Source organism: Cibotium barometz, chromosome 21 (assembly GCF_041138505.1).
Source record: "Cibotium barometz isolate CiBa-2024 chromosome 21, ASM4113850v1, whole genome shotgun sequence".
In the NCBI taxonomy this organism is placed as follows: domain Eukaryota; kingdom Viridiplantae; phylum Streptophyta; class Polypodiopsida; order Cyatheales; family Cibotiaceae; genus Cibotium; species Cibotium barometz.
In genome coordinates, this window is record NC_141066.1 from 12,366,692 (window position 1) to 12,394,415 (window position 27,724).

Here is a 27,724-nt window from a genome sequence, read left to right on the forward strand (position 1 = left end):
TTAGGCTTGCTTCATTTTGTGAATACATGGCTTGGACCTTACAAAATACTAAGAGAGTTTTCATGCTGTGGCTTTACAAATGCGGACCCGCTAATATGCCCAACATTTACATTAAAAAGGAGTACAAAAGATAAGTACAATTTAGGCATGAATTCCATGAAAGTGTGACTTTTGTCGATGAAGAACCTCCAAACATCACCATAATGCGCCAAAATTGGCACCAAAATCCGGGGTTGTCATTTCTCCTCCACTCAGCCTGTGAGCGTCCTCGCGAACAAATGTTGATGAAAAACCTCCCATTAACGCATACTTTTAGCTCCTTCACACATCTTCCACACAACTCCCTTGTTCAAGAAACACCCACACTAACTTACACACTCATCACACTCACTCAGTCACTCATCTCTAAACTTACACACTAACACCACCTCACTCAAATGACATAGGATAAGGATGTACAACATCAACCCATTGCTCAAAAGAACACTCACCCACCCTCATGGAAACAAAATGGAAACCCCTTCTTTTGACCCCAAATGAAACCCCATCCAAATTTTTTTCACTATGCTCGCCCACACAAAACATTTAGTAATCAAGCCCTCCACCCGGCACATCCTAGCTATGGTGCAGAAAATTTCTTCGGCATAAGGATTTACAATAGCATTTTAGCCCACCCCCATATATTGTGTGTATTTGCATGGTGTCTGTAGTGTGAATGACCTCTTCGGAGGAATATTAGTTGAACCTTTGATAAAAAAGATAAAGGACATCTTTTAAACAAATTAAATTCTACCATCTGCAACTAGAGAGAGAAAAAGAAAAACGTTAAAGCTGGCGGCATCTTTTGTGCTAGATGCAGATCAGTAATGGCACACCATAATTTCTCCTTGATAGCGTGGCAGCACGCCACGTGGCTGCTCCACACACACACAAGCTCTGCGACTCACGTGGCCCCTTAGACTACATATAAGGAAAAAATTAAAAGTTTCTGCAAACGCATCAGACAAATGATGTGGCAATGGGCACACAGAGACGAGAGAGAAGAGAAATTGACAATATTCTATTGCGCCCCTGCACGCTTCATCGCCTCCTTCAAACCCAGCCGTAGCTCATCGTCTTCAGTGCATCCTGTTGTACTTGCAACTCGATGGCTTTTCTCAAGCTCTCATTCATGTCTCTCATAGCTGTGCTTCCATCTCCCCCATGTTGTTTTCTTCTTGGACGCATCTACTCTACGCACAACCCTGTGGGTACTGTATATGCTTGCTGCTGCGTCTGCTGCTGAGGGTCATCATCATCTGCATGCTTCTTGCATGACCTTGCTGCTGACGACTGAATAACTTGCTGCTATTTGCTACAGGATCAAATCTTTCATGCAAATTTCATGGCTAGCCTCTCCCGACGAACGCACCAAATGAATGTACTGCCTTCCAAGCACTGAAAATACACAAAATCTGGGCTCTAGCATGCAAAATATATGCATTGGAGTGCTCCATAGCCATAAAAACTGCAAGAAGCTCTCAAGAAACACACATATACACACACACGATCTATTCTCTCATCTCTCTCTCTAGGAAAACACCATAGCCATATACCCACACAATGAAAAGCTACCTAGTGTAGAGCACACAGAAGATAGACAAGACAATCATCCTCACCATCCTCTTCTTCTTCCTCCATAGCTAGGAAATATTCAAGAACAAGGAAGAGACAAGAGAGAGGCAAGAGTTGTGCTCAAACCAAGAGAGTTAAAAAGGAACGTGAAAGAGGTTGATAAAGGAAGAGAGAGACTCTAACTTCCTCAACCACCCACATCCCATGACCCTTCTTTTCCCCTTTTCTTTATTTGATTCCAAATATTCAAAAGTACATAATGTTTGAACTTTAGGCTTGCTTCATTTTGTGAATACATGGCTTGGACCTTACAAAATACTAAGAGAGAGTTTTCATGCTGTGGCTTTACAAATGCGGACCTGCTAATATGCCAAGCATTTACATTAAAAAGGAGTACAAAAGATAAGTACAATTTAGGCATGAATTCCATGAAAGTGTGACTTTTGTCGATGAAGAACCTCCAAACATCACCATAATGCGCCAAAATTGGCACCAAAATCCGGGGCATTAGGACCTCAATGGAAGGCTTCTTGGGCCCTTTTATTTGGCAGTTTAAGGGAGTCAAACCTTTTCTCTTAAGAAGAAACGTTTTCTAATTAGAAGCTTCAAAACGGCTACTTTATTCGAATTTGAATTTTGGAGGGAAAATGGAATTTAAAATCTAGCGGATAAAACCATATCATGTAACATATCTATAGAAAGCTCTGGATGCGTAGATCACGGATCTGTAATCTTCGCTCAAATCGGAGCTTGTATGTAGAAGTTATGGAGGTCCGAAAATTGTAAAATTACTCCCCCCCCTTTTTGGGGGAAAAAGTGCACCCTTTGACCACTCTTACACCTCTCTTAAAAACCCAACATTTCAGTCCACATGGCAACCCCCCATTTGGCTATTCCTTAATCACCTTGATTAGGCTTGGGCAAATTAAAGGGCCCAAGAAGACCCCATTCACTTCCTAATGTTGTCATTTAGGCATCTAACCATTTATCAAAAAGAGTTCATCGTTTATATATAGTTGTACAATCTCACATTCAAACAAAAGTTCAGGGTCTTGGGTGTCTAACCAATTATAAAAAAGGGTCATTGTCTATATATAGTAGTATAATCATTGATTCAAACAACAAGATTATGAAGAGCTTAGGGATTAGCATTGCATAAACCTACTAAATAGATCCTAAGTTTTGAAATTGTTAAGTGCGTGTAGATAGCTTTGTACTTTAGGATGATCATGATTATGGAAATTCATGAAAATCAAATACCAACCTATTATTACCTATTTTCCCTTTTTAAAAATTTGATATTGACCATGATAAACATCAAACCTAAGTATCTTTGGTAAGCTCCAAGGAGCATAATAACAAATATATTGAAGCTTGGGGATTACAACACTTGAACCACAAACCCGTTTTGCAAGTGAACCTCAAGCTAGTTCCAGCCACCATCAGAATGGCAGTAGCTAAATATGTATTTGAGGTACTACTTATTGTTGTAGAAATTTTTTAATGTTCTCATTTTTATAAGCCTATCATAGGAAGTTCTTCATTAAATCTAGAAAAAGATAGTGTGGAATAGAGTATTTTAAGGATTATAATTGTTATGTCAACTTTTGAAGAAGGGAGGGTTACAATAAGAAACTATATTGATAAATGTGGTGTGTTAATGGATTTGTGTCTAATCATAAATGTTCATAGAGGCGCTTCATTGATAATGATAGTGTTAAATAATAGCTGGCATGTTATGGGTAGAGTTCACTCTTCATGTATAGAGAGTTCTCTATGCATGTATAGAGAGTACTCTGTTGAAATATACAAGTGAAAAGGGTGTGTGTGGGAACAAGCTCTTGGATAGAGGCTGTAAAAGATGAGATGTAATTGTGAAAGAACCTGTGAAAAGGTTAGGAGAATCTACTGGGAGAGAATAATGGGTAGCATGAGGGAATTTAGGAGTGTGGAGATATTCTGGGAGATATTCAGGGAAAAGAGAAGAGGTGGAGAGAATCAGGCAAGAGGTGGAGATATTCAGGGAGTGAATCATGGAGAAATCAAGGGGATTTGATGCTTGATGTAAACTCTATAAATTGAGGCATAGCCCTAATGAGAATTTGCTGGTTTTTGAGTATCCATGCCTACATTAATCTATCTGCTAATTATTCACTAATTACGTCTTAATCATTTCTTAATCACTTTGTTAATCATGTTGATTCTAGTGTATGATCCACCATAGCTCATCATTATGCTCAAATTTCAACATGGTATCAGAGCCATGCCTAGAATCAACCAGATTTATGAGCCCATTAGTGAATTAATCAGGATTAGTAAGTAATTAGCAAAAAAATCAGTTTTTAGTGAGTTTTTCATCTTCCCCTTCACCTGCAGCCAGTGGAGGATCTCTAGCACCTTGCACACATAGAATTAGGGCATAAGCTTCTAACACAAGCTAGCTAACCCATAGGAGCTCCAGCCCATCGAATCAGAAGCGCAAACCGCCCACGGAAGCTCCCGATTTTCGCTGATTAAAAAGCTACGTTTTTCTGAGATGATTTGGTGATTTCTACTTCCACAGATCAAAGGTCTCTAATTCCTCTTAGCCCAAGGGGTAATCAAGCATGCTCTACAAGCTGGTGAAGACAGAATTGAGTTTCATTAAGTCTACATTGAGATCCAAGCTCTTCATCAAATCTGCAGGTGACTTTGGTAAAACAGAGATTAAGCTTTCAATATTTGGTCAAATCTTGTGTTTCTTGGCTTAATCCTCTACTAGACTCATTGCTATTGATGCCTTTGAAAGCATTTGAGCTCATTTGAAGTGGAAGGCACCAGATCTGAGCTCCCCGCATACTCTGTTTTCTGCACATAAACCAGAGCATTAATTTGCTAATCAGTGATTAATCAGTGCTAATCACTGTATTTTGGTGCAATTGAGGGTTCAAATTAACCATTAGGTATCTGATACAGATCCCTATAACTTCAGATTTCAAATCGGAGTTGGTTTGATACTCCAACCATCCCGTACAAATTGGTTACTCTCAATTTAATGTAATTTCTGGTGATTTTATGCTGATAAAATTGTTGTAATCATCTATTAAACACCAGATTGAGTTGTAAAAGGGTAGACACTGCCCTTGAATCTTGATTTTGGATCAAGAGGTAAAGACCCCCTTCACTTCACCATGAATTCAGCACAGGAAATAGCCAAATTTAATGGAGAACAGTTCTATACATGGCAAACAAAAACCATGTATTTGCTGATGAGGAAAAATCTGTGGGGATTAGTTGAAGGGAGAGATGAATGCCCAGAGAGAGGGGAAAATGAGTGGAAGTGTAGGAATGAAAAAGCATTGGGGCTTATTGCACTCAGTTTAAATGATGAGATCATTCACCATATCACAGGGATACAGTGGGCAAAAGATGCATGGGATGAACTCAATAAATTATTTGGTACACAAGCAAAAAATTCCAAGATAAATCTATTAATGCAGTTTTACAAATTGGACATGAAGGAAAGTGAACCCTTAATCACACACTTGAACAAATATAAAAGCATTAAGCAACAGCTGGCAGCTATTGGCAAAAAGGTAGAAGATGATGAAGCATTAGCTGTACTTTTGAAGAGTGTGGATAAAGGAGATTATGAAAACATTGTAGCAACACTAAAGAATGTGCCTGAACTGAAGATACACGAGATAGAAGTAGCTCTACTGGAGCAAGAGAGCAGAGGCAAAGAGAAGAAAGAGCTCGACTCAACAGCAGGAGAGGAAAAAGCATTCTTCACCCGAGGAGGATTCTCTCGAGGACGAGGACGAGGAAGAGGCAGAGTAGGAGGGAGGACCTTCACTTGCCACAAATGTGGAAAGCCAGGACACATGGCGAGAGACTGCTACAGCAAACCCAGTGAAGAAGGAACGACATCGGCAAACTTCATGGAGGCTCCAAGAGAAGTGGAGTCGGATCATCTTTTCTGAGAGAGAGAGAGAGAGAGAGCCCACAACCCAATGTAACCTGCCCCAACAAAGTAAAACCACCTCTGAGCCACCGATGATGTAGGCCAAGTGGTAGATGTATGTGTGAACACTTTAGTCAAGGTCACGGGCACTTATAGTAGCCTTGGACACATAGAGAGAGAGAGTGTCAAGGACTATGGAGTTTAGGGACTTGAGGCACTGGTCGCGGGCTATCAAGTAAGAGGGAAACTTGATACAGGGTCCAGGTGTGTTAGGATTATTCACTTGAGGGGAGGTGTTGAAATATACAAGTGAAAAGGGTGTGTGTGGGAACAAGCTCTTGGATAGAGGCTGTAAAAGATGAGATGTAATTGTGAAAGAACCTGTGAAAAGGTTAGGAGAATCTACTGGGAGAGAATAATGGGTAGCATGAGGGAATTTAGGAGTGTGGAGATATTCTGGGAGATATTCAGGGAAAAGAGAAGAGGTGGAGAGAATCAGGCAAGAGGTGGAGATATTCAGGGAGTGAATCATGGAGAAATCAAGGGGATTTGATGCTTGATGTAAACTCTATAAATTGAGGCATAGCCCTAATGAGAATTTGCTGGTTTTTGAGTATCCATGCCTACATTAATCTATCTGCTAATTATTCACTAATTACGTCTTAATCATTTCTTAATCACTTTGTTAATCATGTTGATTCTAGTGTATGATCCACCATAGCTCATCATTATGCTCAAATTTCAACATACTCTATGCATGCATAGAGATCTCTATGACCTATATGTAAGCATAGAGTTCTCTATGCAATGCATGCATAGAGGGCTCTAGAAAATGCATGTGAGATCTATACATTTGCATAAGGGATCTTACCTTCTGTATAGATATTTCTTTGAGCTCTATACATAAGGTGGACCCCTTATGTTAATGCATATAAGGCTCTATCAAATGCATGAGAGCTCTATATGTTTGTGTAAGGGCTCTTACTTGATGCATACAACTCTTTCTTAGCTCTACGAATATGGTACTATGCATAGAGCCCTTGTGCAAATGCATAATAAATACCATATGCATAATTATGCAAATGTGTTGAAATCTATGTATACATAGATTTGAACACATGTAAATGTGTTCAGATGTATGCATGCAAATGTTTTAAAATCTATGCATGCAAATGTTTCAAAATCTACGTATGCATAGGTTTCTCTATGCATGAATCACTACAACATGTTGGGGCATAGTAGTGCTTTTTATTAGCATGTCAGCAACATTTTGGAAGCGGGAATGTCGGAGATTTCAACGTTCTTAGGTGGTGAAAAAACTCGGTAGTGTTTTTTTGTTGCTAAAAATGTTACTCATAGCAGTAAGTTTCGCTGCACAAAAGTGTTTTTTCGCTACTAATAATGATATGTAGTAATGAAAAACATTTTTATGAGCCAAAAACACTGCTACACTATAAAAAAAATCAATATTGAGTACCATGACCTGGAAAAAGTACTTCTACTTCTTTTATCCCACACACTGAGTTTATCATTTGAATGTTCTAGCCTTGATACCTTTGGATTTTTTTGTAGGTTTATCTCTAATCTATCTCTTCCACCTCTTTGATCCTATCTCCCTCAATCTGAAGCAAGATATGTCTTCTTTTTTACTTCATCCCCTTACGCATACCAACTTTTTATGAAAGCTTTCTTGTGAGTATTTCCCTTCACTTTTTAAGTTTTTCTTTTCTTCTTTTTCTCTTTTTATTGAAGTTGAACCCTAGCCCTAGCTTTTACATAAAAATCCTAATAAAGGACTTTGATGAAGATCTCCCTTCTCATTGAAGCTAAAACCTAGCCCTACCTTTTACATAGAAACCCTAATAGATAGTTTTGATGGAGAGTTCTCCATTAAGGCTCTTTAATAGGGTTTCTATATAGAAGCTAGGGCTAGGGTTCAGCTTTAATGAGAAGGGAAAAAGAAAGATTCAATAAGTTTTCTATGTCATGCAATAGCTTTCATTAAGATTAGGATTAAGGTTACCAACACATATACAAGCCTCATCGAGAGTGTCATAAGGTGAGAGATCTCCCTCTTTTATGTTTCCTTTCTCATGCTTTTACATGTTTTAGGGTTTTCAACATTAGAGTTTGTTATTTTTTCTCCCCTCTATTCAAAATCTTTTGAAAGCTATGCTTCTCTCAGGAGGTCGCCATATGCCTTAGCCTCATGCATGAGGCTAGTGCATAAAGATTATGCATTAGCCATATGCATAAGCCTCATGCATGTGACTTATGCATTAGCCATATGAAAATGCCTCATGCATGAGGCTATATGTATAAGGTTTATGCATGATGATTATGCATAAGCCACATGCATGAGACTTGTGCATAAAGCCTCATATATAAATCTTATACAAAAGGCTTATGCATTAGCCATAAGCTTCTATGCATAGCCTTTAGAGAGCTATGTATCTCTCAAGAGGTGGCCATATGCATGCATTAAGCTCATGCTTCTCTCAAGAGGTTGTCATATGTCTTAGCATCATGGATGTGGCTAATGTATAAAAGCTTATGAATGCTGCAAAAAGCTTATACATGAGGCTTATGCATTAACCATATGAATAAGCCTCATGCATGTGGCATGTGGCTAGTGCATAAGCCTCATGCATTAGCCATATGAATAAGCCTCATGTATGAAGCTTATACATGAGGCTTATGCATGAGGCTTATACATTAGCCATATGAATAAGCCTCATGTATGAAGCTTATGCATGAGGCTTATGCACATGAGGCTTATGCATATAGCCTCACGCATAAAGCTTATGAATTAGCCATAATGCATACGCCTCATGTATGAGGCTAGCTACATGAAGCTAATGCTTATGGTTAATGCATTAGTAATATGCAAGCTAATACATTAGTTATATGCAGGCCTTATGTAGGAGGCTTATGCATTAGCCTCATGCATAAAGCTTATGCATGAGCCGCATGCATTAGCATCTCGTGTATGTCTTATGCAAAAAGCTTATGTATGAGGTTTCTACATAAAGCATATACATAAGGTTTATGCATAGACCAAGTCTTATGTGTAAGCCATATCTTAGCTATATACATAAAGCTTATACTTAGTATGCACGAGGCTTATGCATAAGCCTCATACATAAGGTTTATGCATAAACCAAGTCTTATGTGTAAGCCATATCTTAGCTGTATACATAAAGCTTATACTTAGTATGCACGAGGCTTATGCATAAGCCTCATGCTTAGGTAGCACTCGGCATGCACTGAAAGCTCTCGTTACATGCCAATATAGCTACCGGTATACATGGGAGCTCTTGGTGCATGTTGATAGCTCCTGATGCATGTTGGATGCTACTTAAGTATACCTATACAACCTAAGCATGCCAGTATGCATGGGATCTCTTGGTACATGTTGATAGCTTCTGATGCATACTTAAGTATACAACCTAAGCATGCCAGTAGCTTAACGGCATGCACTGGGAGAGCTCCCAATGCATGGTGAGTGATACATAAGCATGTCAATAGTAGGTACCGATATGCACCAAGACTTACAATGCATGCCAAGTGATATCCAAGACGAGAGCTCTTAATGCATGCCGGTAGCTATCTATTAATGTATGCCGAGTGCTACTCGGATCTCTCAATGCATGCCGAGTGTTACCTAGAGCTATCAATGCACACCAAGTGCTAGCAGGAGATCTCAATGCATATCGAGTGATACTCAGAGTTCTCAATGCATGCTGAGTGCTACCGGTGCATGCTCGTAGAGCTATCAACATGCATTGGGAGCTCTCGATGCATACTAGCTACTAGCATCCTTAGGCTAGGTATAGCATACAATGGGAGCTACCAACATGTATCAGGAGATTCCAATCCATGCTAGTAGCTACTGACATGATTAGGTTACACTGAATATGCACTTGGAGCATGCCAATAGCTCTCTCAATGCATGTCAGGTGCTACCATGCACTGACACTAGGAGTTCCCAGTATATATGTTGGTAGCTATTAGCATGCCTAGGTAGCACCAACCATCTCCTAGCATGCCTCGTGCTACCTAGGCATGTTGGTAGGCTATCGGCATACATTGAGTATCACCCAACATGCATGCATTGGGAGCATTCCGGTAGCTATTAACATGCATTGGTACTGAGAGCTCTCAGTGCATACCAATAGCTATACCGACATGCTCCTAATGCATGTCAGGTGCTACCTAGGGATGCCAATTGCTATTAGCATACACCAAGATCTCCTAATGCATGTTGAGTGCTACCTAAGCATGTCAGTAGCTATTGGCATGAATTGAGAGCTCCCAATGCTTTTGCAAGGTATGCCACTAGCTCTCATACCGATAGCTACCGACATGCACCAACAGCTCCCAATCCATGTCGACGAGTGCTACTTAAAACTTTTGATAGATACTGGCTTGCACGAGGAGCTCCTAATGCATGTTGGCTACTGCCCAAGCATGTCGATTGCTTTTGGCATGCATCAAGAGCTCCCAATGCATATGCGAGGTGCTACCTAGGCATGCCGATAGCTACCAGCATGCACCAGGAGCTCCCAATACATATGCGAGGTGCTACCTAGGCATGCCGATAGCTACCAGCATGCACCAGGAGCTCCCAATACATGACAAGTGCTACCTAAACATGTCGATAGCTATTGGAATGCATCGATAGATCCCAATGCCTGATGTTGGGTGCTATCTAGGCATGTCAATAGCTACCAAAATGCATTGGGAGATCCCAATGCATGTTGGGTGCTACCTAGGCATGTTTCTGTTAGTATATAATCAATGCCCGCCTCTTAGCATATATCTCACTTTGATGTATAATACACATTTGTTAGCCCCCCCCCATTACGAGGAGTAGCCATGGTGCATATGTCTTTAGTGAACCCCGGCTTAGACGCCGATGGGGTCATTATTATGACCATTGATGATGGTTAGGAGATGGTTCAGGAGTATGAGCGTTAGCTAGGGTCCGGGTATATTTCCTAGAAATATACCCTAGAATATTTCCTAGAATATTCCCTTAGATACTAGGTCCATCATTAGTGGGTGGTGGTTGATGGGCCGCATTCTTGATACGCGGGCAGTGACCGTGTCTTTGTAGTGTAACCACCCTCGTTGTATAGACGTCTACCACACTGCATACAATACTATATATGGACATGGTTGCGATGAGCTAAGGCATCCAATTCTTGTGAGTATACACCCCCTACTACACTTTGTACAAACTCCATCCAGAGTGTGTCTAGATCGCCATCTAAGCTCTACTTGAGAGCACACAGGTGGACAACACCATCACTTGTACCTCTTTGGTATAATCAAAATTTTAAATTCTCTCCATTGTGTATCTATTGCATTGTCTATTGTGCTTTGTCTTGCTATCTCTTTCTGCTCATCAGCCATATTCTTATATGGTATCAGAGGAGCTTAGGTTCTCTTAGCAGGAATAGTGCATAAAGTTCAATCTTTCTTTGCATAGAACCCTAGGAGTGATGGCTTCTACCTTTGCTGCTGCACACCAGTCTTGCACATTTATCCACTTGCCTTCATGTGGAAGGCAAGCTTGATGGGGCGAACTATACTCTTTGGAAAATCAAAATAAATGCCATTCTAGACTCTTGTGAGCTCTTAGAAACTGTTATGGGAATAGATGCAGAACCAGTGGGAAGTCCTGACCCCCCAACAACCTTGCAAACATGCTTCCCGATGCTACACTTCTTCGGGCATGGAGAAGGCGCAATGCTGACGCACTTTGTGGCTTCGTCTAGTGTAAGTGATTCTTTTCTCACTTTGATTCAACATACTACAAAGGCTATAGAGGCTTGGATCATATCGAGAAATCAGTATGAGACTCGCAATCAGACCAGGATTTTGAACCTGGAGAATCAATTTTTGCTATAAAGTTTGCTCAAGGAGAAGCTACTGAAGCATTTATCTCGTAGATCAAAAATCTGTGAGATCAAATGGCTGATGTAGGGATTACACACACTAGTGAGAGGAGTTGGCTCGGAGGTGCACTCGAATTCTTCCACAGAAGTATGATGGCTTGGCTACATCACTAAACACTCAGGTTAGAGTACCATCTTTATCATTTGAATAATTTAGTGCTATGTTGATTGAGAAGGAGATGCGGCTGAAGACGCGGATGGTGGTGATGTTACTTTTTTAGCCAATGCTAAAGAAAAGGTGCGACATATTCTGATGGGAAGAAGAAGAGGCCAAAGAAGAAGAAGTTGCAACAGAGCTGTTATTACTATGACAAGAAGGGTCTCGCTGTCAGAGACTATAGAAAGAAGCAGGTAGACAAGAAGAACGACACCTTAAAATCTTCATGGGAAGGGAAAGGAGTCAGTCAGCAATGTTGAGACCGAGCTTGAAATTTGGGTCGCCATTGAAGAGGTATGTTTATCTACTTAGGCTCCAATTGATGATTCATGGATTTTGGATAGGGGGGAGCATCCCAGCACATGACCAGTAAGAAGGGCTGGTATAGTTCCTGGAAGCCTCTATAATAGGAACCCATCAATGTTGTTGTTGGGAATAATGCTAAATGTCTGGCGGAAGGGTCTGGAACCATATCTTTTGTGGTAGCTACAGGTGAAGAGAAGAAGTTGTTAGATGTGCTCTATGTACCCCAGATAAAGAGAAATCTACTATCAATTGCTACGATGATAGATCATGGGCTTGAAGTACGCTTCAAGAAAAATAAAGTAGAAATTATAGATGCTTTTGGCAAGGTAGTCGGTAAAGAAGTAAGGTGCAATAATCTCTATGAGTTGAGTACGCTTATGTGTCTGCAGATAAGAGTACAAGCAAGCTTTGACACGAGCGATTTGGTCACATTGGATTTGCCATGCTAAAGGAGATGCAAAAGAAGGGTATGGTAGCTAATTTGCCACCTTTTTTAGAATTGCAAGAAACATGTGAAGCTTGTATGATGGACAAGCAACAACACAAGGCATTTCCATAGGAAAGTAGCAATTAAGCAAAGACTCCTCTAGAGCTGGTACATGCTGATCTTTGTGGTAAAATGTCTACTATTGCATTAGGGGGATCTTCTAAATGTATGCTGTTAGTCGATGATTACAGTAGGAAGATGTGGGTTTATTTCTTTCGGGATAAGGCTAAAATGTCTACTATTGCATTAGGGGGATCTTCTAAATGTATGCTGTTAGTCGACGATTGCAGTAGGAAGATGTGGGTTTATTTCCTTTGGGTTTTTAGTTTGATGAAACCTTCGCTCCCACAGCTTGCATGACAACTATCAGGGCGGTACTTGCCTTGGCTGCTCACAAAAAGTGATCAGTCTTTCACATGCCATGTCAAATTAGCATTTCTGAACAGCCATCTCAAGGAGGAGGTATATGTATCTCAGCCACCAGGTTTTGAGATGCCCAGATTAGAAAACAAAGTTTATAGGCTGAAGAAGGCATTGCATGGGCTGAAACAAGCCCAAAGGGCATGGTATCACATGATAGACAAACTTTTTTAAAAGATTGGGTTTATAAGAAGTGCTTCTCATGCTAATTTGTATGTTGTAAAAAGGCATGGCAAGATTGTTTTGGTTGTCTTGTATGTAGATGACTTAAACATTTTAGGTGACAATGAAGAGATGATCCAGAAGACAATGGATATGATGAGCCATTAGTTTGAGATGATTGAATGGGGTCCTATGCATTTCTGTTTGGGGATTGAGGTCTGGCAAGAGTCAGGTAAAATCTTCATTTTGTAGCAAAAGTATACTTGGTAGATTCTCAAAGCATTTGGGATGAAAAACTGCAAGCCTGTGTCTACGCCAATGGAAGTGAATATTAAGCTTTTTGTAGAGGATTCTTCATCACTTGTTGACATCAAAAAGTACAGAAAGTTGGTGGGGATTTTGATTTTTCTCACTAATACTAGACCTAATATTAGCTTCACAATCGGTGTGTTGAGTATGTTTTCCAACAAGTGTTGGTGTTCATCAACACAAACAGAAATATAACAAGCAAACACAATTTCTCCACAAGAAGCATGTTGATTAGGCAAAAACAGAAATTCAGACACAGCAGAAACGTAATGCACAGACAGAACTTCGACAGAGCAAGGTCACACAAGAGATAAAACACCCAAAAATCTGCTTCATTCTTCCCCTCTCTACATTACATTGCTTCCCCTTCTTTTCTACCTTGCTCAAAAAACGTTTCTCTTTCCCCAAAACGTTATTCTTGAATAACCGTTACATATCGTAACTTCCAAGATCCCAAGAAATTCATCATACATTCCTACCACCTTATAATTCCGACTTTGCACATATCCGACTTACAAATATCTGACTAAGCATATATCCGACTTAGCACATATCCGACTTACTACATATCCGACTTAGCAACATTCATCCTAAGAGAACTATGCCTTCAACACATGGCACGTCCCGGTGGTAGATTTCAAACAAATTTGACTCGGATCCACATATCCCTTGATCAGATCAAAATGTCAGACAAAAGTAAAATCATGCTGCTTCATCAAATAGTCTGGTCCACCTCCTTCATAACATCAGGTTCAGCAACCTGAACATCCTTGTCTGTTGCTGCTACATCCAAACTTTGTAATGAAACTAGTTCCTTGAACTGCTCAGCAACCTGTATCTGCTTTGCACCATGCATCTCTGTTGAAATTTGCTGAGCTATGGTGGATCAAACACTAGAATCAACATAATGAACAAAGTGATTAAGACATAATTAATGAATAATTAGCACATAGATTAATGTAGGCATGGATACTCAAAAACCAGCAAATTCTCATTAGGGCTATGCCTCAATTTATAGAGTTTACATCAAGCATCTAATCCCATTGATTTCTCCATGATTCACTCCCAGAATATCTCCACCTTTTGCCTGATTCTCTCCACCTCTTCTCTTTTCCTTGAATATCTCCCAGAATATCTCCACACTCCTAAATTCCCTCATGCTACCCATTATTCTCTCCCAGTAGATTCTCCTAACCTTTTCACAGGTTCTTTCACAATTACATCTCCTCTTTTATAGCCTCTATCCAAGAGCTTGTTCCCACACACACCCTATTCACTTGTATTTTTCAACACCTCCCCTCAAGTGAATAATCCTAGCACACCTGGACCCTGTATCTAGTTTCCCTCTTACTTGATAGCCCGCGACCAGTGCCTCAAGTCCCTAACACATACATCTACCACTTGGCCTACATCATCGGTGGCTCAGAGGTGGTTTTACTTTGTTGGGGCAGGTTACATTGGGTTGTGGGGTCTCTCTCTCTCTCTCTCTCTCTCAGAAAAGATGATCCGACTCCACTTCCCTTGGAGCCTCCATGAAGTTTGCCGATGTCGTTCCTTCTTCACTGGGTTTGCTGTAGAGCAGTCTCTCGCCATGTGTCCTGGCTTTCCACATTTGTGGCAAGTGAAGGTCCTCCCTCCTACTCTGCCTCTTCCTCGTCCTCGTCCTCGAGAGAATCCTCCTCGGGTGAAGAATGCTTTTTCCTCTCCTGCTGTTGAGTCGAGCCCTTTCTTCTCTTTGCCTCTGCTCTCTTGCTCTAGTAGAGCTGCTTCTATCTCGTGTATCTTCAGTTCAGGTACATTCTTTAGTGTTGCTACAATGTTTTCATAATCTCCTTTGTCCATACTTTTCAAAAGTACAGCTAATGCTTCATCATCTTCTACCTTTTTGCCAATAGCTGCCAGCTGTTGCTTAATGCTTTTATATTTGTTCAAGTGTGTGATTAAAGGTTCACTTTCCTTCATGTCCAATTTGTAGAATTGCATTAATAGATTTATCTTGGAATTTTTTGCTTGTGTACCAAATAATTTATTGAGTTCATCCCATGCATCTTTTGCCCACTGTATCCCTGTGATATGATGAATGATCTCATCATTTAAACTGAGTGCAATAAGTCCCAATGCTTTTTCATTCCTACTCTTCCACTCATTTTCTCCTCTCTCTGGGCATTCATCTCTCCCTTCAACTAATCCCCACAGATTTTTCCTCATCAGCAAATACATGGTTTTTGTTTGCCATGTATAAAACTGTTCCCCATTAAATTTGGCTATTTCCTGTGCTGAATTCATGGTGATGTGAAGGGGGTCTTACCTCTTGATCCAAATTCAAGATTCAAGGGCAGTGTCTACCCTTTTACAACTCAATCTGGTATTTAATAGATGATTACAATAATTTTATCAGCATAAAATCACCAGAAATTACATTAAATTAAGGGTAACCAATTTGTACGGGATGGTTGGAGTATCAAACCAACTCCGATTTGCAATCTGAAGCTTTAGGGATCTGTATCAGATACCTAATGGTTAATTTGAACCCTCAATTGCACCAAAATACAGTGATTAGCACTGATTAATCACTGATTAGCAAATTAATGCTCTGGTTTGTGTGAAGAAAACAGAGTATGCGGGGAGCCCAGATCTGGTGCCTTCCACTTCAAATGAGCTCAAATGCTTTCAAAGGCATCAATAGCAATGAGTCTAGTAGAGGATTAAGCTAAGAAACACAAGATTTGACTAAATAATGAAAGCTTAATCTTTGTTTTACCAAAGTCACCTGCAGATTTGATGAAGAGCTTGGATCTCTCTGTAGACTTGATGAAATTGATTTCTGTCTTCACCAGCTTGTAGAGCATGCTTGATTACCCCTTGGGCTAGGAGGAATTGAAGCAATTTGATTGGAGCAAGGAGAAATCTGCAATTCCCTTCAGAAAAAACGCGCCGGCTAAAACGCTGATTTCTGCTTCGTCCGTTTGGCGGTTTGCTGCGTGGAGTAGATGGGCTTGAAGCTAGAGATGTTAGCTAGCTTGTGTATAAAGCTTGTGCCCTAATTTTATGTGTGCAAGATGCTAGAGACCCTCCACTGGCTTAGGGTGAAGGGGAAGGTGAAAAACTCATTAAAATTTGATTTTTTTGCTAATCTTCTACTAATCCTAATTAATTAACTAATGGGCTCATAAATCTGGTTGATTCTAGGCATGGCTCTGATACCATGTTGAAATTTGAGCAAAATGATGAGCTATGGTGGATCAAACACTAGAATCAACATAATTAACAAAGTGATTAGCAAGTGATTAGTGAATAATTAGCACATAGATTAATGTAGGCATGGATACTCAAAAACCAACAAATTCTCATTAGGGCTATGCCTCAATTTATAGAGTTTACATCAAGCATCTAATCCCATTGATTTCTCCATGATTCACTCCCAGAATATCTCCACCTTTTGCCTGATTCTCTCCACCTCTTCTCTTTTCCTTGAATATCTCCCAGAATATCTCCACACTCCTAAATTCCCTCATGCTACCCATTATTCTCTCCCAGTAGATTCTCCTAACCTTTTCACAGGTTCTTTCACAATTACATCTCCTCTTTTACAGCCTCTATCCAAGAGCTTGTTCCCACACACACCCTATTCACTTGTATTTTTCAACAATCTCTACATCAAGCACTTGGTCTACAACTATCTCAACTGATTCTGCCAGCAAACCTGCAACTTGTGTCTTGAAACTCTGGTTCTTCTCCAGGTCCTGCACTATCTGCATTGAAGGTGCTCTTCATAGAGTAATCATCACTCTTAGTGGGCATGTAGTCCCCAACTCGAGACTTTTGAAAAAAATATTAATTTTAAAAACTCCGAGCCAGTAAAGTCTGACTAAGCAACTTCCAACACAACACAATTTAGTCAAACAAACCCTGACAAAAGCTTCAGCAAATTTCAAGCTCTGCAACAACTGATCAAAATACCCTGTGCCAACAATTAAGCTTCTTGCCATCGTCTCAACACCTATGTTCTACCTTAAGAACATCCATCTCTGTGCTGTGTTAACTTTTGGTGAGTCGGATCTGACTTCCTCAACATGCACCAAAGCTGAAACTGGCCAATCAAGATGTGGTGGTTTCCCTTGAAACTTCTTCAGCCTAAAACCATTGATTGGCTTCTCTACCCTTGTTCCAAAGACATCTGCAACAGTAAAGGTTCCTTGACCCAAATCCTCCACAATCTGATAAGGTCCTTTATATCTAAGTGTCAACTTCCCTAGATGAGGTCCCAATCTAGAATTGTATACCATCACCCAGACACCAACATGAAACACTTTAAATTTGACATTCATACTCACCCATGCATGTCGTCTCTTCTGGATCACCTCAGTAATATATGAACTGACCAACCTGTCTTCTTTCAACTGCATCAGATATTTACTCCTGTGATGAACTGACCATTTAGAAGACATCTTCTCAGCTGTGATTCTAAGACTTGGCACCACAAACTCCATAGGCACCACAGCTTCTAATCCATACACCAATCTAAATGGTGTCATCCCTGTTGTTACCTTAAAGGCTGTTCTAAAAGACCATAATGCTGAGTCCAATTTGTCATCCCAATCCTTATGATTGTCTGCCACTATCTTCTTCAAAATTCCAACCAATGTTTTCTTAGTACTTTCAGCCTACCCACCATGAGCTTGAGGATGGTAAGCTGTAGACTTTTTGTGCATAATCATATGGGTTTTGGTTAATTCAGCTATCACCTCATTTAAGAAATGAGATCCCCTATCACTCACAAGCTCCACAGGACACCCAAACGTGGTCATTATGTTGTGATACAAGAACCTTGCAACACTTGAAGCTTTATTATCCTTCAAAGCTACAGCTTCTACCCATTTAGTACAATAGTCTGTTGCAACCAAAATATACCTACATCCTTTCCTTGTTGTAGGCTTAACAGGTCCCACAAAATCCATCCCCCACTTCTAGAAAGGCTCTAGTGGCAGAATAGGATGATCTGACATTCTATCCTTATTATCTGGCTGACCAGTGTTTTGACATATGACACACCTCTTAGCATGCTCATGTGTATCCTTCAAAACTGTGGGCCACCACAATCCAGCCTCCTGGAGAATTTTCTTTCCTATTATATCTCCTGAGAAATGTCCACCTGCTGCACCAGAATGTGCTTCTTGAACAACCGCATTCTGTTCAAAACCTGGAATAATGCCTTCAGTCAGAAATGTCAATAATTGGTCATACCAAGAATCTGACACAACAGTCTCTTTGAATGAGATTTGCACCTGCTTGCTGTAAAATTTCTTTTGAATGCTAAAACATGGATTAGAGAGTGTGGAAAATTGGTTTTTATCCACCTCAACTATCAGAGAATCCCCATTTTGATCCATGGGATCACTTTCAAAGTCATTTTCAGCCATGAGAGTTGGAATAGAATGTTGCAAAGAATCAACATCAAATGTAAGATCCCTGTTCCCACCGAGCAACACATCCGGGATACTAGCAGCGGAAGTAGCACTCCTCGTGCGGGACAGGGGTCCCACATTCGGGGCCTCGCCCACGGATATCCGGATAAGAGACTAATCCATCGGTTGTTCCAAAACCGAACCCGGAAAACTTCCTTTACCGGAAAGCACGGGCGATTCCACCAAGATAATTTTTTTCTCTAACGTGGTCAAGATCATTTCTGATCGAGCTGATCCAATTACATCTATAAGATACTTGGTCAGATCAAGGAAGAAACTTGCACTTGGATCATTGGGATCAACGCTTTTTTCCCCATTCAAGAGGCACAGCCGTTGATTCCTATCCATAGAACAGTTACTGTCCGGGATTTATTTTATCTATCGTAAAAAACAAAAGTTTAAGTCTCGATTTACGGATCCATCAGTCCCCATCCAGTCCCATGGGTTAGCCAACCGCCCAACCACTGTAGTGATGGGATCCAATTAAGAATTTGGTTAGGTTTTGTCCCGGGTACCAAGGAAAAGAGTTCCAAGGCCCCCTAGCCGGATGTTCATGCAAAATAAAACTAGTCAAACCACTCACACACCCAATATGAAATTGCCTTTTCACAGACTCAACCAGTTTAAAACAATCCTTTAATAAAACCATAGTATCACTGATCACCATCTTCCAATTTATCCAGTTGATTCTTAATTTTCCATCAGAGTATCTATGGCATCATTGGCAACTAGGATGCTCACCACCTGGGGCCGTTTCCTAATCCCTAGTCCATAATACTCGGCAATATAATCACTTATCAAGATGGACTCTCGTTGAAGATCAGCAAGATCAACCAACAGATCCATATAAAGAGCCATGGACTCATCCCTTGAAGACCAGCAATGTCAATCAACTAGATCCATGCCCGATTTCAGAAAACAACTCCAACTCTGTTCCAATATCTTCCTCGACGCACGCGTGGGTATCCTAGGTGACCTAGAGCCCGAGCACTGTATGGTCAGCACCCTCTAGGATCCTTCGCAGGTGACCTAGCGCTTCACTCATAGGCCACTTCCTTGGCCCCTCCTCCACCATACCGGAAGCTCACCATTTTAATTGCACCGAGGCTGGTCAAGACCTCGGCCGACCTTGCTACGCGAGACGTCCTTCATTGACTCTCCGTCTCAGCAGTTGCAACTTTATCAGTTAGGTCTCCACGACCTTAATCACAAGACGGTCAAAATGCTCCCCCAGCATTCTTGACATAAAACAGTCATTTACAAACAGCATTTACAAACAGTTTACAATACAATTTCTATTTTAACTTTCATTTTTCTACATTATCCCTCATCAATCAACATTACTTATTCCATATTCCATTTATATGTATACTCATCCCATCACATCATTTTCCATCTCATCACTTCAGATTCCTTCACATATATTCACATCCATACATCCACATCTACATCCATACATCTATTTTCACATCCACATCTACATGCACATTCATGCATCCACATCCATACATCCGCATTTACATGTACATTCACATCCATACATCCACATCTATATGCGTACATTCACATCTACATGCATACATCCATATCTCTATGCATACATCCACATCCACATTCACATTCACCTCCATACATCTACATCTACATGCATACATCCACCTCCACATTCACATCCACTTCTATACATCTACATCTACATGCATACATCCACCTCCACATCTACATCTACATGCATACATCCACCTCCACATCCACATCTACATCTATACATCTACATCTACATGCATACATCCAAATCTCCATTCACATCTACCTCTATACATCTACATCTACATGCATCCATCCACATCTCCATTTACATCCTCATCTATAAATCTACTTCTACATGCATACATCCACATCTCTATGCATACATCCACCTCCACATTCACATCCACATCTATACATCTACATCTACATGCATACATCCACCTCCACATCTACATCCACATCTACATCTACATGCATACATCCACCTCCACATCCACATCTACATCTATACATCTACATCTACATGCATACATCCACCTCCACATCTACATCCACATCTACATCTACATGCATACATCCACCTCCACATCTACATCTACATGCATACATCCACCTCCACATCCACATCTACATCTATACATCTACATCTACATGCATACATCCACATCTCCATTCACATCTACATCTATACATCTACATCTACATGTATCCATCCACCTCCACATCCATATCTACATCTATACATCTACATCTACATGCATACATCCACATCTCCATTCACATCTACATCAATACATCTACATCTACATGCATCCATCCACATCTCCATTTACATCCTCATCTATACATCTACTTCTACATGCATACATCCACATCTCCATGCATACATCCACCTCCACATTCACACTCACATCCCTACATCTACATCTACATGCAAACATCCACATCTCCATGCATAATAAAATTCTTTTAATTAATCTAGGATGATAGTTCCTAGAATATGGTAGGAAGTCCTCTTTTTATGCTTTGAATGAAATTATTTTATGCGTAATTTCTCCAAAAATTTTTCCATAGCTCCGCTACTATGACTGATAAATCTCAATTTTTTCTAAGGGATAAGGCTTATCATTAAGGAAATAATTAGAATGCTCTCTAATTGGATCATCAATCCATAATGGATTGAATCATCGATATACATAAACTAAAAGCATAGAAAAAAGCCATTAATTTGGTCTCAAGCATAGCTTAATCTTGGATTAAGGAAAAGCCTTATGAAAAGCTTCATTTGGATTGAAAAGGGTCATGAGTATGACCATTTCTTAAGTGAGAGAGAGAAAGACCATTAGAATTAAATATAAATAGAATTTTATGTAATTCTTTACTATCTTTAATTAATTAACTTCAATAGCATTTCAAAAACCATATCAATTAAGCTTCTCAAGCTTGAGAGGGGTTGAGAAGAGAGAATCATTGAGAAATTATAGAAAAGATCAAAATTCACTATACTTATCTTATAATTTGCTTGATTCTTTGATCATGGTAGAGGCCCCCAACCAATCAATTGGTTTAGTATGTTGATGGAGCCACCAATGGGATTTGAAGAAAGAGAGAAGTATCAAAAACTAGTGAATTATTAAAGAATTCACAGTTCTTGGCTTAGGTAGAGTAGAGTAACAATGCATAAGACACTATATATCTTTTTCAACAAGGGAAGGCTTCTATTTATAGGAAAAATTGAGCTCCTAACCAAACAAACTGATTCTAGAATTTTCCAAGTCAGTTTGGTTGAATTTGGACTAGATTTGGACCTAGTTTGGTTACTTTTTGATTCGATTTGGTTCCATTTTGATTTGGTTTGGTTCAAGAGATATGAGAGATAAAAATATCACATTATTTTTGAGTTTAAAACTCATTCAAGCATGTGAAATATGCACCTCCTTTAAAGAACTCCCCTTCCTTACATATGTGTCAAAATTCTATTGCCCATAGTTTTTTTACTATTAAACCTTGTACATTTTCAACTCTTCATCTTATGTGAAATATGCACCTTCTTTAAATAACTCCCCTTCCTTACATATGTGTCAAAATTTTATTGCTCATAGTTTTTTACTAATAAACCTTGTACATTTTCAACTCTTCATCTTATGTGAGCATTTACTTATTTTTGGGTATCTTCTTTTACAAATTGGATTTATCTCCTCCCTACACATGGATTGATGCTATTGGCCCATAGGAACCTTAATTGGACCATAATCCAAAAATTTCTGAAAATCTAGCCCCTTAGACTAAGGTTCTTTATACCTATTTCCAATTAATTCCAATTGCACATTGGAAAAATTCTTTCTGGATTTTTGTTTCAGGGGAACTTATTTTAATAAGATGAGTTATTTTTCTATCCAAAAATATTCATAATCTGAATATTCTCTCTCTAGAATAATTTTCTCTCTCTAGGTTAAAACAGTTAGAAACAAGGTCTTTATATTTCTGAAGAGGGATTGATTACAAGGGAAGATACTAGACATCAAAAAGGGGTTGGGGGAGGAATCTTACATTCTACCCCACTTAAAAAATGCGAGATGTCCTCATCTCGCAAACTGGGATAATTTCGCAAGATGCACGAATATGAGATTTAGAGAAAATTTTTAATCAAGATTAACCACCAAGAAAAGTCTTAAAGAAAGCAAGATAAGAACAAGATTTAAACTTTATTCATTCTCGGAACTTATACAATAAAGATAGAAGAACTCTTTACACTTCCATAAGCCCGTCCATCATATGGTCACAAAAGCAGCACTCACAAGCTGCACAAGTATAGGGTAACTCATCTATGGGAATGATTCTGCTGGTTATTGCCGCACCTATCTCAGTGGTATGAGGTGATCTAACAAAAGGACCTCTGAGAGGCAAGCCAAAAATGGGGTAAAGGCATATCTTCTCATGAGGAAGAAAACATGCCAGTAAGAAGACCCGCTCAGAAAACCCAAGATGCCTTGATCTCATGACGCAGTAGTATCGGGGACCCAAACCCAAAGCTTCAATAACCATGGCCAAGCGGACATTGTTACCCTAGTTATGTTTTGATAGGTTCGCCATTTGGTGTGAGCTACAGAAGTTCCTAGGTGAGGAAAAAGTGAGCGCTCATACTGTTCTATAAAGCCTTTCTTCACAGACTCTCTTGCGTCTTGAAGGTGAGAAATCATCAAGGATAAAACTAATTCCTGTTGCCAAGCCATGAAGGAGATTAAGAAAGAAAGGAGATTGATGGGAGTAAGATTACTGTGAGCGACAAGTAAAAGTTACGACTTATATAAAGGAAGGAGCTAGCATAACCTAGAAGCCAACGGTAACTTGCCACTGAAGTTTTACCGTCTTTCCATGATTTGGGTTTGGCACATTTTTCTATAGAAGGTATTAAGAATTTTGAGATGAGGAGATAAAAGAAGCTTGTAGGCTAAGTCACCTACTTTCATTGAATTCAGATATAAGGGTCACAATATCTGGGGGATAACTTCTTATACTCCCCAAGAGATAAAGAACTTCTTTTGGGCCATACTCGAATGAAAACCAAAACCTTGGTATCCAAAGAACCGATTCTCACTTCTGAACTCATTATTCTAAATCTTTAAAACAGGTGGGACTCCTGAGAAGTATTCTAGGGAAAGGGTCTTCCTTTTTTAAACAGAAACTTTCTTTTATTTTAGAGAGGGAATAATTATAAGATCAGAAAGGAAGATTCTTACTCCTGTATACCTCGAAGGTTGGGGAGGAATCTTACATTCTACCCCACTTAAAAAGTGCAAGATGTCCTCATCTCGCAAGGTAGAGGACAGCTCTTTTTCTTAAGATCCAATTTTATTCTGGGGTTCCTTATATTTTGGTCACCCAACAGAACACTGGGATAAATATCCCTTATATAGAACTCATCATTAAATAACAATTCCTTCAGATCATATCATTCATATCTTTAACATGATAATGGTCCATTAGACCGAAAAGTTTCCTTCGGAACATTCCTCCACGGAAATTCCAGTCAAGCAAGTTCTCAATTTGATATCCCTTAACTTGATCTACCGGTCAAGTATTAACAGTAGCAATCTGACAGCACAACCCACTAATCTCATAGTGATTTGCTGAATTCGTTATCATCATTCTAGTTATGAATATCATCACAGGGACTTGTCCCATTCCCCCTCATTGTGGTTTCATTATATTTCAACTAATTTTTAAAAATCAACATTTTTCAATCAGCACTTTCAATCAGAATCCAAATCAATTCATCAATTCTCAAACAGAATTAAAAATCATATCAATCACATTCGAAATCATCATCTGGATAGCATTAATGCTTATAATTTCAAGTCTTAGATTTACTCGTATATACTGTCAGTAAAGAGCTACAGTATACTCTCGGTATATACGGGTAGTCACGGCCCTTGGAATTATAAGGTAAATACTATCATGTCTAGGCCTCAAGCAAGTCAGGGATTCTATATAATTGCGGTACTTCCATCTGAAGACCCAATTACCAAATTACAAATTTCAATTTGAATATTAAATTGTATGAATTATATCACACAATTATAACCTTTTTGTGTTTCTTGATAATTTTTTGACATATTTGTCTTCTCAGTTGATCTTTATTAACCAAATGCTCTGATACCAACTGTAAGATCCCTGTTCCCACCGAGCAACAGATCCGGGATACTAGCAGCGGAAGTAGCACTCCTCGCGCGGGACAGGGGTCCCACATTCGGGGCCTCGCCACGGATATCCGGATAAGAGACTAATCCGTCGGTTGTTCCAAAACTGAACGCGGAAAACTTCCTTTACCGGAAAGCACGGGCGATTCCACCAGGATAATTTTTTTCTCTAACGTGGTCAAGATCATTTCTGATCGAGCTGATCCAATTACATCTATAAGATACTTGGTCAGATCAAGGAAGAAACTTGCACTTGGATCATTGGGATCAACGCTTTTTTCCCCATTCAAGAGGCACAGCCGTTGATTCCTATCCATAGAACAGTTACTGTCTGGGATTTATTTTATCTATCGTAAAAAACAAAAGTTTAAGTCTCGATTTACGGATCCATCAGTCCCCATCCAGTCCCATGGGTTAGCCAACCGCCCAACCACTGTAGTGATGGGATCCAATTAAGAATTTGGTTAGGTTTTGTCCCGGGTACCAAGGAAAAGAGTTCCAAGGCCCCCTAGCCGGATGTTCATGCAAAATAAAACTAGTCACACCACTCACACACCCAATATGAAATTGCCTTTTCACAGACTCAACCAGTTTAAAACAAAACCATAATATCACTGATCACCATCTTCCAATTTATCCAGTTGATTCTTAATTTTTCCATCATTCCTTCATCAGAGTATCTATGGCATCATTGGCAACTAGGACGCTCACCACCTGTCCACTCAGGGGCCGTTTCCTAATCCCTAGCCCATAATACTCGGCAATATAATCACTTATCAAGATGGACTCTCGTTGAAGATCAGCAAGATCAACCAACAGATCCATATAAAGAGCCATGGACTCATCCATTGAAGACCAGCAAGGTCAATCAACCAGATCCATGCCCGATTTCAGAAAACAACTCCAACTCTGCTCCAATATCTTCCTCGACGCACGCGTGGGTATCCTAGGCGACCTAGAGCCCGAGCACCGTATGGTCAGCACCCTCTAGGATCCTTCGCAAGTGACCTAGCGCTTCACTCATAGGCCGCTTCCTTGGCCCCTCATCCACCGTACCGGAAGCTCACCATTTTAATCGCACCGAGGCTGGTCAAGACCTCGGCCGACCTTGCTACGCGAGACGTCCTTCATTGACTCTCCGTCAGCAGTTGCAACTTTATCAGTTAGGTCTCCACGACCTTAATCACAAGACGGTCAAAATGCTCCCCCAGCATTCTTGACATAAAACAGTCATTTACAAACAGCATTTACAAACAGTTTACAATACAATTTCTATTTTAACTTTCATTTTTCTACATTATCCCTCATCAATCTACATTACTTATTCCATATTCCATTTATATGTATACTCATCCCATCACATCATTTTCCATCTCATCACTTCAGATTCCTTCACATATATTCACATCCATACATCCACATCTACATCCATACATCTATTTTCACATCCACATCTACATGCACATTCATGCATCCACATCCATACATCCGCATTTACATGCACATTCACATCCATACATCCACATCTATATGCGTACATTCACATCTACATGCATACATCCATATCTCTATGCATACATCTACATCCACATTCACATTCACCTCCATACATCTACATCTACATGCATACATCCACCTCCACATTCACATCCACATCTATACATCTATATCTACATGCATACATCCACCTCCACATCTACATCTACATGCATACATCCACCTCCACATCCACATCTACATCTATACATCTACATCTACATGCATACATCCACATCTCCATTCACATCTACCTCTATACATCTACATCTACATGCATCCATCCACATCTCCATTTACATCCTCATCTATACATCTACTTCTACATGCATACATCCACATCTCTATGCATACATCCACCTCCACATTCACATCCACATCTATACATCTACATCTACATGCATACATCCACCTCCACATCTACATCCACATCTACATCTACATGCATACATCCACCTCCACATCCACATCTACATCTATACATCTACATCTACATGCATACATCCACCTCCACATCTATATCTACATGCATACATCCACCTCCACATCCACATCTACATCTATACATCTACATCTACATGCATACATCCACATCTCCATTCACATCTACATCTATACATCTACATCTACATGCATCCATCCACCTCCACATCCACATCTACATCTATACATCTACATCTACATGCATACATCCACATCTCCATTCACATCTACATCTATATGTCTACATCTACATGCATCCATCCACATCTCCATTTACATCCTCATCTATACATCTACTTCTACATGCATACATCCACATCTCCATGCATACATCCACCTCCACATTCACACTCACATCCCTACATCTACATCTACATGCAAACATCCACATCTCCATGCATAATAAAATTCTTTTAATTAATCTAGGATGATAGTTCCTAGAATATGGTAGGAAGTCCTCTTTTTATGCTTTGAATGAAATTATTTTATGCGTAATTTCTATAAAAATTTTTCCATAGCTCCGCTACTATGACTGATAAATCTCAATTTTTTCTAAGGGATAAGGCTTATCATTAAGGAAATAATTAGAATGCTCTCTAATTGGATCATCAATCCATAATGGATTGAATCATCGATATACATAAACTAA

The 27,724-nt window shown here is 39.7% G+C and overlaps 1 protein-coding gene across 1 annotated transcript in view; it reads right to left on the minus strand.

Annotated features, from left to right (window-relative positions):
• Positions 1–803: 803 nt before the first annotated feature.
• Positions 804–27,724, minus strand: part of LOC147626867 (uncharacterized) — a 199,290-nt gene continuing 172,369 nt past the window's right edge. Inside the window, exon 5 of the mRNA XM_086815214.1 lies at positions 804–1,973. The gene's annotated coding sequence lies outside the window, so the exon portion shown is untranslated. The remainder of the gene's footprint in view (positions 1,974–27,724) is intronic.